The following is a 15,476-nucleotide window of genomic DNA, read 5'->3' as shown; positions in this document are numbered from 1 at the left end:
TTTGTCTGTGGGTGGGGTTTTCCCTTTTAAATTTCTCAAATAGTTGCACCAACAACAAAAGCAGTTTTAGATTTAGAAGTAAAATTACAGTAGTAGAAGAGTTGATAACTTTTAAAAGGGAAACTGGTGTTGCAGGAGGTTCACTGCAGTCGGAACTTACTGAGTTACAGAGAGTAGAGCTATCTAAAATGGAATGGGCATTTAAATGAAAACTGAAAGTAAAACACTAAATTAAAAGAGTCATTACAAGATTTGGAAGTGGCAAGGAAAAAGGGGGAGGAAAATAAAGTGATGTAAGGATTAATATATGAAGTTCTCCACTACCCTGTAGTTTATGTGTTGCAACTTGTGGGCACCTGAGGACTATAGTTCACAGTCTGTTTCAATAGTTTGCAATGATCAGTTCAGATACAGTGTTTCCATTTATTCAAAGAAGTTACACATGTACAGTCTGCACCATTTTAAATGCTTCAAGTAAATATGGTTGTTTAAACCTTGGCTCTCGGATCCTTTACTAGCAGCTTGCAGCTGAGTGAATGTCAGGAGTTGAAGCAGATTTCTTGTTCTGACAGAATTGGAACTGTCGATACCTGTTAAAACCCTTCTTAACCACCCTGATAAAGGTGTTGGCTTCCTCGACTCAGTGCTGTAGTAACAGCACTACATGAGCTGCAGGGCACAACTCAGTCACACCCAAAAAGAAAATACCAATGATTCACTTTCACTGCCAGCACTCTCTCATCTAAGACTTTAGACTCTACAGTCGAGGGGAAACAAACAAGTTTAACTCCAGAAATACATGTTGATTTCACTATATCGCTGCTGAAAAAGAAGGACACCATTGTTGTTTGGAGGGGTTCTCTATACACCTCACTTTATGCAGTTCTCTCTGCCATGAGGCATGGAAAAACAATAGCTCTGTTCAGACTACAAAGGAGGTGTGTTGCCATTGCACAACCAAAATAGTAAGAAGACTAAACTTCGGATGGGCCTTTGACAAAGAGAAATGCATTCCTGGGTTTACTCATCCTTTGTTATTGCAGATTGGGGTTTCTATGGAGATGTTATGTGGTTATCCTTTGCTTTAGACAGTAACCAGGCTGATAGCGGCAACCCAGAGCCAGCCTTTTGCTTGGGGGCCCTCAGGTTGCGTTAACTCAGTCCTCATGAAGTCTGTTAAGACTGGGGCCGGTCAGCTGGGTCATTTGATGGAGCAGTAATGGGTTAGGCTGCTGGCTGTGGTTGTGTAAATTACCTCGTTTCGAGTTGAATATGAATGTTGGGGCTTGTGGATACTTGGATGACACCACACAAGCAGTTTGGAGGCATGTTATTACTTCAATTGTATCGAATTCGGCTGCAACAAAGTTTAGCCCTGAGACTTCAGAGGTGTTTTGTGGACTCAAACATTTCACCCCTACATCAGCAAAATGGTCAGTAGCCAATGAGTGAATTTTAATTTTGGGTGAACAATCCCTTTAAGTATTTTTTGGTTCTTTGAACCAAATCTTTGGACAGTGCTTTGCTTTTGTATCTTTTGTTCACTTGTATAGATATTTCTGCCTTTGCTTTATTATAGGACACTTTTTGTTACCCTCACCTTCTGCATTTGGGTCCACCCGCACACCAAATCCATGACAAAAAGACCATCATACTAAAATAATGAAAAAAAAGATCAAATGTTATTGAAATTTAAGTCCACTATACAACTGTAAAATAGAAGAAAACTGAAAAATCTCTTATTCTGCACAAGCATGTCAGCAGTCAACACACGCAAGTGTACTCTTAAGTATTCATACATTACAAACCATTTACATTCTGTGTTTAGTACCAGATAAGCGTTGGTGAATCTTACAATCTTTGTAAAAAAAACGCTGAAGTAGGTGTTAAGAAGAAATGTCTAAAAGATGGTTGATGATTGAGTCCCAATGTGTGGAACTGTTTTTCAATATGACACAGGTCTGATCTGCTGCCACCGTTGACTGTCTTCTTCCTAGAACCATTACAAACCGCCAGTCAGCAGGTTTGACTTGGCTAAGGCACAAACAAGATTTGGTAAGATTTAGAGGAAAAGGTTTGGGTTGAAATAAGTACTTGGTTTAGGGTTAGGGAAACACTTTAGTTTGGGCTACGAATTAGTTAAAGGTACAGTGTGTAGAATTTTGTGATATCTATTGTTGAAGTTTCATGTTGCAGCTGAAAACCCCTCACCTCATCCTCCCCTGTGGTAACTTGAGTTGTCATAAAAACTCAAAAGGTGTTTAGTTTGTCCAGTCTGGACTAATGTAAAAAACATGGCGGCCTCCATAGAGTGGACCCCCTCGATGTAAATATAAAGTATTTAAATATAAAGGGCCTTTTCTGGGGTAAAGAAAACTACAATTCATACAATTTAGATGAAATGAACTAGCGAAAACATCATGAGGATTATTCTACATTAAATTAAATTTTAAATTAAATTTCACCTAAATCTTACACATTGGCCCTTTAAGATTAGGGGAGTTTCACTGTCATGGTTACAGTAATAACTAGTTAGTAAAGATTCTGAAAATATGGTCTTGATGCTTGTTGACTGTTATTTGTATATGGTGTTGTGTCATCCATTCACATTGACCTCTCTTTGCACATGCTATCAAACCTACAGGGGAAGGAAGAATTAGGCCTGTACTGTTACAAGATAGTGACAGATAAAGGTAAACGAATACTTTAAATGTTGGTGCAATTATTCAACTTTCAGTTTGGGAAGTGACTGGCTAACACATTTTGTGCATATTCTAGGGAGTTGCACTCATGCTTGCAAGAAGTTACCCGCAGACTCGTGTCTTGAATGAATGAGACAATTTTGAGAGCTTCACACTTTTGGAAAATAGCCTCAGGTCCACAAAAACAGCCTATGATATACTTCTCTAAAAACACATTTTTACGTATAGCTATAAAACATAAAAATATGGACATTTACATACAGTAGCTACATGAAAAAGAAAAAAAACTGTCAAAAGGTCACATTTTTAACCTCTTCAGAAAAGGTCATTAAAAAAAGAGCCAGTTTTAACCACAAATCTGGGACAGGACTATATTTGATCTAACATGATGTGATGGGTGACATTTCAGGCTTTCTAGTCAGAACATGTAGTGGAATGTTCACAAGCTGATTTTCTGTGAGAACCAGCCTCCAGATGGGAGTTTACTGAAACCTGGCAAGAGCTACAAAAAAAACTTTGAACTTTTATTTATTCAAAGGGGACAGTGTACATTAATTAATACAAGCACAATGGTTCATGTAAATGTACCAGAGTTAGTCTTTTAGTCTGTTAGCCTTTACTGTTACAAGCTAGTGAAGGATGAAGGTAATTTAACATTTTAAATCTTCATCCGATGGGCGTCTCCATTTGGTGCATATGCTGGAGAGAGACGACATAAGTTTGCAAGAAGTGACCTGCAGACCACTGTCTTCAAGTGGACGAGACAAGTTTGTCGGACACAAATTTTAAGAGAATGGCCTCAGGTCCCCCCCCAAAAAAATAAACCTTTTAGCCATGTTTCGGTGCCACACCTTATTGGTCGATTGAGGTAAGCATGGCCCATTGAAAAACACTGAAACATGATCTCTTTAATACATGTAATCATTGCATTTGTTAGTATGAGGGATGATTGATAAGTTCATGACCTAAGGTAGAACTCATACATTTTAGAAAACACAGAACACTCCTACATGTATACACCTAGTTCAGTGGCTGTGGAGCATGTTGGTCCTTCTCAGTTGTAAATGCACCAGGGCTTATTTTACAGTACAAACTTGAATATCTTCTAGCAGCTGCATGTTTCCAAAACAGAGGCAGGGGAGGAGCACACAAGAAAAACTCCACCTCTGTGGAAAAGCATGATTACCTCCTACTGATAAGGTTGAAGTCATAAGGAGATCTCTTCAAATTCATATCACTTAACTGGTCAGATTATGATTGTAGAATTTGATCGTATAGATGTTTTATGTCATGTAATACGGGTGTGAGCAGGTTTGATAACAACTGCCAAATCAGCTGACTGTGAATGGCTGAATAAACAGAAGATGTACAGTGTAAGCTTTGTGTTGTCTGAAGGAACAGACACCTGATGAAGCCAACTGTTCCAACAAAACATCGGTTTGATTATTAAACAACAGATAATTAAAATCTGCTTTCAGACATGCACTGAACTCTGATCCTCTGCACATTCTCCTAAAGGGGCTGCATGTATGAGCGCAAATGTCAGAGGGAGAGCCTCGAGAGTTCCTGCAGACTTTCTTTGTATAAAGTCTGCAGAATGTCCGAAGGAGCAGATGTGAGAACACAGCAGAAGATCCTCTTCAGGATTTATCGCGAGTGAGTAGCGGTTTCTGACATGCAACAGATGCAAAACTGTAAAAACCACACTGCTGTGGTATGCCTACCCTACGCCAACCAGTTCATTCTGTGTACACATTTCTCATACTTTTTTGGTTCTTGTTCCATATAAAGGCCCCTGTAACATTTAACATCTGAAACATAATCACTTTATTTTTTAGTCCAAGTTACAACTGGCCACTGTGACCAAGACCTTCGACAGACATCTTGGACATTTGACCTCCAAGCACCATGCAAAATCTAATCAGTCATTCTTTGAGTCCAAGTGAAAGTTTGTACCACATTTGATGACATTCCCGGATGGATGGACGGACAACCCGAAAACATAAAGGCTTCTATCACCAACGTGATAAAATATTATTTATACGTTACATTCTGCATCCCACACCTGCTGCACCACCTCTCACCTGAAACGCTCTGGAGATTTCAGTGTTGTTGTGCATGTGTGAAAAGCAAACTCTGGATAAAGTCCAGACCCATGGGCCATTTGTTTCGAGCTGAATGATTGTAAACACAATCGTTTTTAGTAAAGCCCTGTGACAGTGCTTTATAGTTAGGTGTGTTCTGTTATTGCAGTTCCAGTGAAGCGCAGAAGCATTCATTAAACTGCCCTTCAATCTCGTCATGTTTTTTAGATGTAGCTGAAGTCACAATGGCTGCGGTGTGAGCAGTGTCAGATAAAGGTGTTTCAGACTACCTGTATCCAAAATGTACAAAATTGTCTTCCCACAGATCTTTTTTGTCATGCTGTTTCTGTGACATTACATCTTTTACTTTACAGATAAATCAAAAACATTTTACAACAAAGCCAGCTTGCCGGGCTGTAATCTATACTTTACAGCTAATATTAGCTAAGCAATCGGTGTGCAATTAAGTAAAACTGATGCAAATTAAATCATCCAAACTTATAAATAAACCACATATGAGAATAAAGCAAATTTTGTTTCATTTTATGAAAAACGTTTACTATAAAATCTTCATTTAAGATAAACCAGGTAGGATGACCGCAAAGTTCTCTAACTGTACCCTGCACACAACATCTAGCACACAAACAATACAAGTGACAGTAGAAGCAAACAGGAAGGTTTAGAACTAGCAATCTCAGCAAAAATGAGATTCCAAGTGTTTGCCATCACAATTTGAGACAATGGACACATATCAGATGCCTGCTGCAATAATTGATAGGCCTCCAATGTACTTATATAGGCAACATCTATGCTTATGCATTAGTATTACAGTAGTAATATTACAGAAAGAAGTATTTCAACATCAATATAAGTGCAAAGCTATGCAACATTCCCACGTTGTACATTAAACTGATTCCCACATATTATTTTCAAGTGTACAAATCAGAGGTCTAATTAAAAATGCATTTCAAGAATACATCTTTTGTCGTTTGAGAGGATGATTGTTTAGCTATGTTTTTATTTTTTCTGACATCAAAGCTGAGCTCCTGCTAATAAATTTGTTCAACTTCTAGGTGTGGTGCAGAGCACAGCTTCATACAACTCCCTCTTAAATAACCTTGTTCCACAAATGCCACTATGAGGGAGTGTTTATGGACTGAGTCCATCAAGCCTGAGGCACATTCTACCAGATTGTATAGAGGGAAGATTATGATGGTTGCCACACCTTCAGTTGAATCTGGAAGAATCAGTATGAGAGACCATGAGAGCAGTGTTCCCTCTGTGCAGGACACATCACCCTTTTTAGTGATTTTTCGGACAATAAAGAAGGCCGCAGTGTTTCCTATGCGTTTGCATTGCTCAGATATTGATGCTGTGTGTAAAAACTTTGATGATAAAGCTGCAAGTAATGATTTTATATAAAACTAACTCTAACTAACTCCTATTTATGTAGGCTACTGAGTGCAGAGCAACAGATGCTAATAACTGCATAAAAATCGTGTTCTTATATGGCTTGTTCTGCACGCTATGAATGTAGCACAAGAAGCATCTCTCAGCATACTGAAAATGTACCATGTGCAGGGATACACAATTCTAATCTACTGCAACCACACCCAGTACTCCAACAGCCAAAGGGCAAACTGCGGAAGAGACAAAGCTGAACTTGAAGGTAGCATTCTTTGCTGGTCGACGAGCAGAAATTGTGTAGATCTGTACACGTGTATCATGCATATTTGTGTATTTGCACACAGAAAAAAACATTTCGTTGGCTATTTTATTTAAATTGTATCCATTTGTATTCCACCCAGTCACACGATGCGTGCTCGTGTGAGTGTACCGGAGCATTGACTGTTAATGACATCTGGGAAGGACAGACCACACCCTGGCAACAATACCTGCATCCTGAATGTACAAGGGTAGACAAATATGCACTTCATCAAACAAGGGCTTAAACTTTGAAGTAACAAAATCTCCAGGCACCACTGCAGTCACACCCCGTATTATGTCTACTTCCCATCATTAGATAGTGTCAGCTTGAGACTATCACTTCCCTTGGTAGTTTAGTTTGTCTGTGTTTGGTATCAGGAAATGTTTTTGAGCCATGTCCCTGTAGTTGAGCTTTATGAGTTGACTCGGGGTTGTCAAAGAGCTGACTATTTCATATGCTCACTGTGGCAATTCGTTTTCAACATGACTTTATGTCACATTTCTTGCAGCGACGTAAGTATTCTCTTGTCTTTACAGGAGTGAAAACGTGGCAGTGTGCAGCGTGATTAGCTGGCTCCACAAGTCTGGATCACCAGCAACCACCAAATCATGGACCCAACCCCTTTCCTAACCAGCTGTAGTATTATCTGCTTGTCTGAAAGGCAGAAACACACAGACTACTGCACTGGCAACCAAGGAAGAGACAATGACAATTCATTATCATTCAACAGCTAAAGCCTCATAAGACTCTGACAGCATGCCAATGGCTAAAGTGCTTGGTATGTTATTGTTGGAGTTTTACCAATATTATGATTCCTCCACTGGGGTTTATTTGCAGGGTTATGCTCAAAATGAACTACTTTGTACAATGTGATCTCAGACCACATCAGAGGGAGAAAGCACTTGTAGCTGTCCCAGTCACCGACACCTGAATGTGGAGTACGACATGCAGCTGGAGTTCAAATACTTCATTTGAAAAGATTATAATTGTTTTGGTCTGATGTGTTTTTTAATGAGTTAGATTAAAGAGGTCGGGTAAAGGGTAGGTGATATTTTCTACCAGGAAGACAAACACTGATATGAAGTGTCCTACTCTGCCTCTGATTGGCCCCTGATATTCTTATCCTTACGATCCAATCAGAAGCAGAGTAAGACGGGTGATGCTTTCACTGTCCTAGAAAGAAAATTGTCTTGCAGGACAGGAATGAGCGATGTGAACAACAAGCTATTTAGAAGTGGGTTTATGGTGTATACCTGTGTATACCCTGTAATAAGCTACTGCCATCAGCCTTCTCATCAAAATGTATATAAAGATAACAACAAAGGGAATGTCTGAGATTGTTAAAAACTTCAAATTGCAGGATGGAAAGTGAAAAGTCGGCAACAGATGCAGAAATAATTTTTTTTAAAGACGTATAGAAGATATGGAGGTTTATCATACAATACAAGGGCTATAAATGTGATGACTCATGCTTTCTTTAAAGGTTGGACATGTGTGCAAACTTGCTGGGCCACAACAAAATGTACAGGCTTATATAACTAAAAGTGCCTCAGGTATTCTGATATGTTACATGTCATGAATCATGTATATACACTGTTTTGACATTCATGTATTCTTGATAATTGTGCTGTGCATGTGTGAGTGACATGTATAGGGATAGGGACCCATCCTGTTGAACCTGCTCACGCTCAGGGCAGGAGGCAACTTGCCATAGTTGAGCTGTTATATAACACATTTTTATTTCATTTGCAGCTGCAAACTCAAACATACCTATAGGGGAGGTTTCCCCCAGGCCGTGATTCACCTATGTACTGTAAGTGGATCTGCGTTTGTGCAAAATGTTTCAGTATCAGTATGTGGCAGTGTGTGAGCCAGCTGTAACAGCTGGGTTCAGTTTAATTCCAAGCTCTCACTGTGTCACACCCTGAAATAACTGCTGATGTGACAGCCTCAAAGGTCCAACAGGCCCACATACTCTCTCAGTACTTTTACGTTTGAGAGCTTTGTCACTTATTGTTCAATGGATCACACAAGCTTCCTTGTCATTCGTCCCTCACACAAGCTTCACTGTCAATTTTATGCAAGAGCCTGCAAGCCTTAATGTTGAATTTAAACAGCAAAACAGAAATAACTATTGCATATGATCAAAAGGCATCATTCCTTTTGCTTTTCAGTTTATTTGAGCAATATAATAGATAATAGCAGATATATACTAAATATAATAGATGATTTTATAGTATGACCACAATCAATGTTCAATTTAAAAAACACTCAAAAGGGGCACTTCAGCGGGGATTAGATCAACAAACATGGACTCTTCTTTCTATCTGTGCAATGCTCCATGATGGAGGAGACAACAATTGACAAAGTGACAGTACAAGCTGCAACAACAAACCAAATGTGTTAAATTAATGCTATTATGAATCCCTTGCAAAACTAAATATACCCATATTGAATTCTTCATTAACGTGTACAAAACGGATGCAAGTTAGAACAACCAATACTGAACCAACAGAGAAAGGGCATACAAAATAACTTGATGTTTGAAATAAATAATTACAATATAGTTACTGTTTTAAGTGTAAATCTGATCATTGACTAAATCTGATCTATATTTTATTTTAAAACAGGATCACCTTTTTCATTGTCAACTGGAAGGTTTATTTGCAGAGTGTGTCTTGTTCAACATGTACCTATTAATCGATGTCCGTGTATATCTCAAACATTAAAATCAATTCTATTGTAATTTCAGGTCCTGATGATGCAGCCCTGATCAACTGGTATCTGTTATATTCATATTCTAGTTATTACAAGTTGCAGGTGGAACATCTTCTTCATGCTGCACTCTTCACCAATCTTGGTGACCTATTTTTGCAGGTTGCACAAGAGACAAGTGCACAAACATTCAACTAATGGAACCGCTTTTTATTCACACGTTATTAATGCGTCTCTTTATCCTTCTGTTGATGTTGGCAAATAGTTAAATTCAGCGGCAAAAGATGAAATGAAAACTAAAAACGCTTGAACAGCTGAGAGTGATTTCTTACTCTTGACACCTAACCACCATGATGCACCTCACCCTGTCCCACACCTCGCAGGAACTCACCCAGCAATCTGCACCTAAGATATCTTATACTAATTATTGCTTCTTTTCCCATGACTTAAAACCTCGCTGTGAATGATCCTGATGAACAAGCTCTCCAACTTATCTCAGAATTAATTGCATGGCCTGGCATTCAACCTCATCAGCATTGTGACTTCAACGTGGCTTGCGTATACCTTTCCCTGGAGAAAAGTGCACTTGTGATTAATTACTTTTTGGATTGGCAATCCTGTTTCACAATTGAATTTAAATGAACAGGGATAATATAAACCTTTCTACGGCTTTAGCAGATATGATAAACAGTAGATATCAGGCAAGAGCAACCGCTCTTTGCTTGGGTCAGAGTCACATCTAAAGACAGCTTAAAGGTAAATTAGCATCTGATAACAACTACAGGACCGAATTAATAAATAAATACATGACTTAAATAAATAAAAGAATGACCACAGGAATTCTCATCCAATTGACATTATATTGTAAAGGTCACCTTCTTCATCCTCCTGTCAGTTTGTTCTAATGTGTCTGTAAGAATATCTGCCTAGAAACAAACATTTTAGTTTCATTCAAAAAGCAGTTGTGATCTCAGCCCATCAACTTTCACTTTGGCATTTGTCGTTTGGTTGTGCACGACTGATTTATGGTCAGTTGTGTTTTCTGCCTCCTCCACCTCACCTCTCGATTAAGGCTTGGTTGCCTCGGGCAAATAATAGAGCAGCTTTGTCAGAAAAGAATGACAAACACCTCAAGGTAAAACCACACCTTGAAGCATATCTGAAATGAGTGCATAGGAATGGATTTCATTTGTCAACTTTCTTCACCCTCCCCCCTGTCAAACATTCTGAAAGGTCAGCAGTGGTCACACTAAATGGAGGATTTGTCATTGTAGTGTATTATTTTTATTTAGTATTTTGACTAATGTAGTGCCTGTTCAAAACCTGCCTGTTTGTCATGTTCTGATTTCTTGTCCTTCAGAATTATTCCTTGTCATTAGTAGGTCCTCCTCAAACAGTTCTACAATATACTGTTACTTTTTAATGTTTGTGTGGTGGACATTGTGTGCAGAGCTTTTTATAAACAGTCTATGTTGCATGGTGAAGAAAGAAACCCTGGTGTTCATCCTATCTGGTTTATCTGCAATGTTTTATTTATTACTTTTCATATGTGTGGTTTTTATATAAGTTTGAATGATTTACCAAACTCTTTTTCATACATTACATATCAACTATTTCAGAATATCTGCTATTTTAAAATAAAAGTTGTGTTATTCAGCAGGACATAAAGAATTTGCAACAACGGATCAAATATTATACTTTGAATTTAAAGACAACTTGCTAAAAAAAGAAAGATCAGCACCTGTGAATGTCTGTCTCAGTCCAATATTGTGAAATAAAAATGATGGAATCATCAAAATGATCTGAAAGCAATTTATTTATTTTTTAGTCGGTCGATTTCATAAAATTTGGAAGCTATGAAATGAAAGTCTGAATTTGGTCATACATAAAAATGACTGTTTCAATGACTGTAGGTCTTTAACGACTAGCACCCCAGGTTTGTCTCTCCTTGTACCTCTGAAAGAATTCTAGACCACACTCTATGCTGTTCAAATTTGCTCATTGTACCACAGTAGTTGTTTTAACAGCGGGTGATAATAAATGACTATTTTTCAAAATATGCATAGCAGGTCCCCTCCTTGTTCTTCTGATCTGTCTCATAGGAACTAAGCATCACAAAAAAAATGTTGTAGTCAGAAAAGCTCAGCAGACATTGTTTGTTTGATAGCTTGTTAAGTTCAGTGCCAGTCGTAAAGGCCCAGACTTTAGAGCTGTGATTTAAAGTGTGTCACAGTCAGGCCCGGTACACAATCTTTGAATAACTTTTTTATGCAGTGGAATGTTGCCTCGAGTTAAAGAGGAAACCTTAAATGAAAAACATCCTTTCCTATATTACAATGCAGCTGCATCAGCAGATAGTCAATAACTGTGAAAACAAATGGTTTTCCTGCACTGTGATTGTAAAGCAGAGGTTTTCAGCATTTCAAATGAAGGCCTTTGTGTAGCTTTTGTCTTCACTCAACCTGTTTGAGTTGTTGTATTTTATTGGACATTTATGAGAGTTCATTCCTCCATCTCTTATTTCTGATTGATGTCTACACACCCTTACACACCCACACCCAAACCCACACACACCCACAGATGCGCACACTACATGTTCACACTTTTATGTTTTCATACAAAAGAAGCCCTAAACACACTATAAGAATTGGCTACAGATATATTTGTGTGATGTACTATTCACTAGTATCAATTAACAACCTGATATTTTAATTTTGTTTTTTTTTCCTTTAGGGTTTTTGCACCACTCCCTACTGCACAGAGATCTGTTGCATAAAGACATGCTCTAACAAGAACTAAATCCACTAGTAACCCCTTAAAGAGCCACTTCCCTTTTTTTCCATCTGGAGTCAAATCTTGTTTCAGACTTAGTGAGTTATGCTGCTGCCTTGCCTGAACCTGCTTTCTGCTGGTAGTGGCAAAAACAAGCCTTGCCCACAGGCACCTATGAGAGAAGAGAACAAGCTGTAATAACTGTGTTGGGTGAGTCTGATTTTTAAAAAATCTGACAGTGAAAGCACTGAGATGGTTCTTGCTCTAAATCACTGCAGAAACCTGAGGAGTGCCTCAGGTCTTTTAAAAACTCTCATTTGCAAAAGGTCCCATCTGTCCATCAATCTATTTTTTTCATGACTTGATTCCATTGAAAAGTATAGTGACATGGAGGAAGAGGGGAGAGATTATTACATCACTCCTGAAAAATTCCAGCTGCTCATTGAGCCACTGATGAGGATTTGATGTGAGGAGTAAAGTTTATCTTAAAAAGTTTTTTAAAACAGGCCCTTCCTACTTTCATGTAGGAACAGGGAACTTTCAGAGGTACTTGTAGGTAATTGGTGGAAAGTCCCTACATCTATTTACTCAAATATCCTACTGAAGAACAATTTTGAATTTATCCTATACTGTACTCAATCAGAGAGAGTGATAGCTGGGCAAAGAGCACTGCACATAGCCCTACTAAAGTAGGCCACAACAGTTTAGCTAGTTAATGGGAGAGACCGGAGCAGGCAGGCTGTGTGCATGTGACGTCCCTGGCTATGCAGGCATGCAGGGTAATAATAATGGAGGTTCTAATATTGTACTTCTTGAACAAATCTGCAATTGATTCAGTTTCATGCTGCCAAAGGACACTTGATAAACCTGTGGAAGAAGTGAGGTGGGCACCCAGACCATAGGGGTCCAGTTAATAATTCAACCTTGCAGAATAATATATAGTAGTTATTTTATCTACTCTTCAAATACAGCATTGAATTTTTTGCTTAAATGTTAATGATAATAACAATAAGAAATAATATTCCAATGCTATTTCATTTGTGGTACATTTCGTTATCTAGGGCTTTGAATGCAGGACAGTATTTTTATACTTTGGTATTACTTGCAAAAGATCATGATGCAGAAATTGCATTAAAGTGCCACCTGTCTTCTACCATCATTGCAGCTTCTACCATCACTGTGGTGAATTCAACCTGCTTCTTTCTCCATCTTGGCTTCATATCCCTGCCCTGTTACAAATGCGTGAGAGCAGCACTTGTGCTTGGATACAAGCAAAGAGACATAAAGCTGTTTTTTTAGGGTAGTCAATGTATGACCAACACCCTTCTCTGCAGTGGGTTAGACAGAGACTGATGCTGCTGTCAGTTAGCAGTGAACTCAGATGACTCTCAGTTATTCCACAAAGCCAACACACCCATTGGTTCATCCAGATAAACAGTAAACAGTGCAGTCACACCCATATGGAGTTCCCACGGCTGACTGGGATGACTCTGAAATGTGAAGAATAATAAAGATGCATATGTAAGAGTGATGTCATGTGTGATGCGTTATATTTTGTTGACTTGTGTTCTTAGATCATCCAAAATTATTCCAACGATGTTCAAACGCAGAGAAATTAACCAAATTCGTTTAAGGTAACGGGACATTTTATTTTGGTTGCCTTGGCTTGGTCACTGTGGCTTTGCCAGTCTATTCTGAGGCAAACGACAAATGACAAAGGTAAAACACTGCGAGCAAGTTAGCCACTTAGCCCGTCTGCTGTTTTTTTCTGTCGGCTGTTTGTATTGGTCACTTCTAATGTAACAGGATTATTCACGTTTGCTGCTTAACCTAAATAAAACCTAAATACATTACATTGCCTGAGTCGCGTGAAGAAGATTATAATCGACAACATGCTGCTTCACAATATCATCAATCTATGTCTTTTATTGGTTTGATCGAGACACTCCTAGCCGCCAAAGTTAAATAGTTTTGATTTAAAGTCAGGGCTGGGACACTGTGTAACACTCCTGTGATATAATGTTGTCTCTGTAGACGCCTTTGAAAAGCAGCTGAAAACAAATTTATTCAAACACCCCGTTCATGTTCACTTAATGTATCACTTTATTTATTGTGCAGCACTCAAACAGGGGTTACAAGTATTGTGTTGGCCTACTGGTAATAAAAGAGGCAACTTGTTTGGTTCCAGGCAATGACAGGTTAGTAATCTGCCAAAATCTCAGCTTCGCATCGAGCATTATTTCTTTGTGTCAAAGACAAACTGAGCAGGGAAATTAGAGAAAATCCAACCAGATTATTTGTTTTCTCTGGTATTCATTTGTCATCAGTGCAGCACTGTACTGACCAAATACCTGCACATCTGTGCATGCCCACAGAGCTGCAGACCCAGGGCGGGGTTCTGGCTTCAAATACAAAAGAAAGAAAACACTTTCTCCTCCTTTTTCATACCTCTGCATGCCCGTAAATGATGATGAATCCTATTCAGATGATGTCACGCTTTGGGTGGACATGTAAAATATGATGCATACTTCATAAGGTGCAGCACATATACTTAAAACAATGAAATGTTCCCTTTTAATGTGATGATCTTTGGTTGACAGACTTTATGGGTTTTAAACTGTCATTAATGATTCTGATGATTTCAGATTAACATCTTATAACGGCAGGGGATAGCTACAGTTAACAGTATATTACTACATGCTCAATGAGTAAAATGTATACATTTGTACTCAATCAAACAAAGTGTAAAATGGTCTAGTGCATGGTTGCTAGAGATCCTGACAACACAATGTCGCGATAATGTAATCACATTACATTTGTAGATAAAAGGACTTCCTGTGTGAAACATTTTTTTAATTTGCACAACTGCATCCACACTTACATTATTTGAGTTTGTAAGGGGGGGGATTTCTAAAACAGCTGTTTAAGTCTGATGCCAAGGCACTGACACACACTTGTCTCTGTTATATGCCCTGCTGTACATTTATAACTTGCAGTAACTTGCAATGTAACTTGCTGTTTATTTATTGTATTTATTTGGTCAACTGTGTTTGGAATGAACACGGAAGTTATATCTCTGCCATGGCTCCTTTTCATTATGAAACCAGAATGAAAAATGAAAACTTCACTTCTCAGTCTATAAACTGTGTTGCTGTTTTGTGAAAGGACTTACATCTCAGTTTGTATTAAGCAACGAGCAAACACACACACACACACACACACACCCCTAGGGTGTGGGTGGTCTTGTCAACACAGAGTTGCATGCTCAGCTCAAGCGGTGGTATACTGCCCCCTGGTGGTAAAGTAAGATATGCCTTCACCAAAGCACACCTGTGTCTGTGTGTGTATTTGTGCATGTGCGTGTTGTTGTTTCTGATACTCTGTAGTGCTGCACAGTCATAAAGAACAATAACAGAGTACCTGTTGGATTATGATGGTCTTTCCCTTTTTTCTCATGTTCTGCTGTTTTGTCTTCATTTTGTCCTTTTCACAGTG

This window comes from Paralichthys olivaceus, chromosome 6 (assembly GCF_024713975.1).
Source record: "Paralichthys olivaceus isolate ysfri-2021 chromosome 6, ASM2471397v2, whole genome shotgun sequence".
Lineage (NCBI taxonomy): Eukaryota > Metazoa > Chordata > Actinopteri > Pleuronectiformes > Paralichthyidae > Paralichthys > Paralichthys olivaceus.
This window is presented reverse-complemented; position numbering follows the sequence as displayed.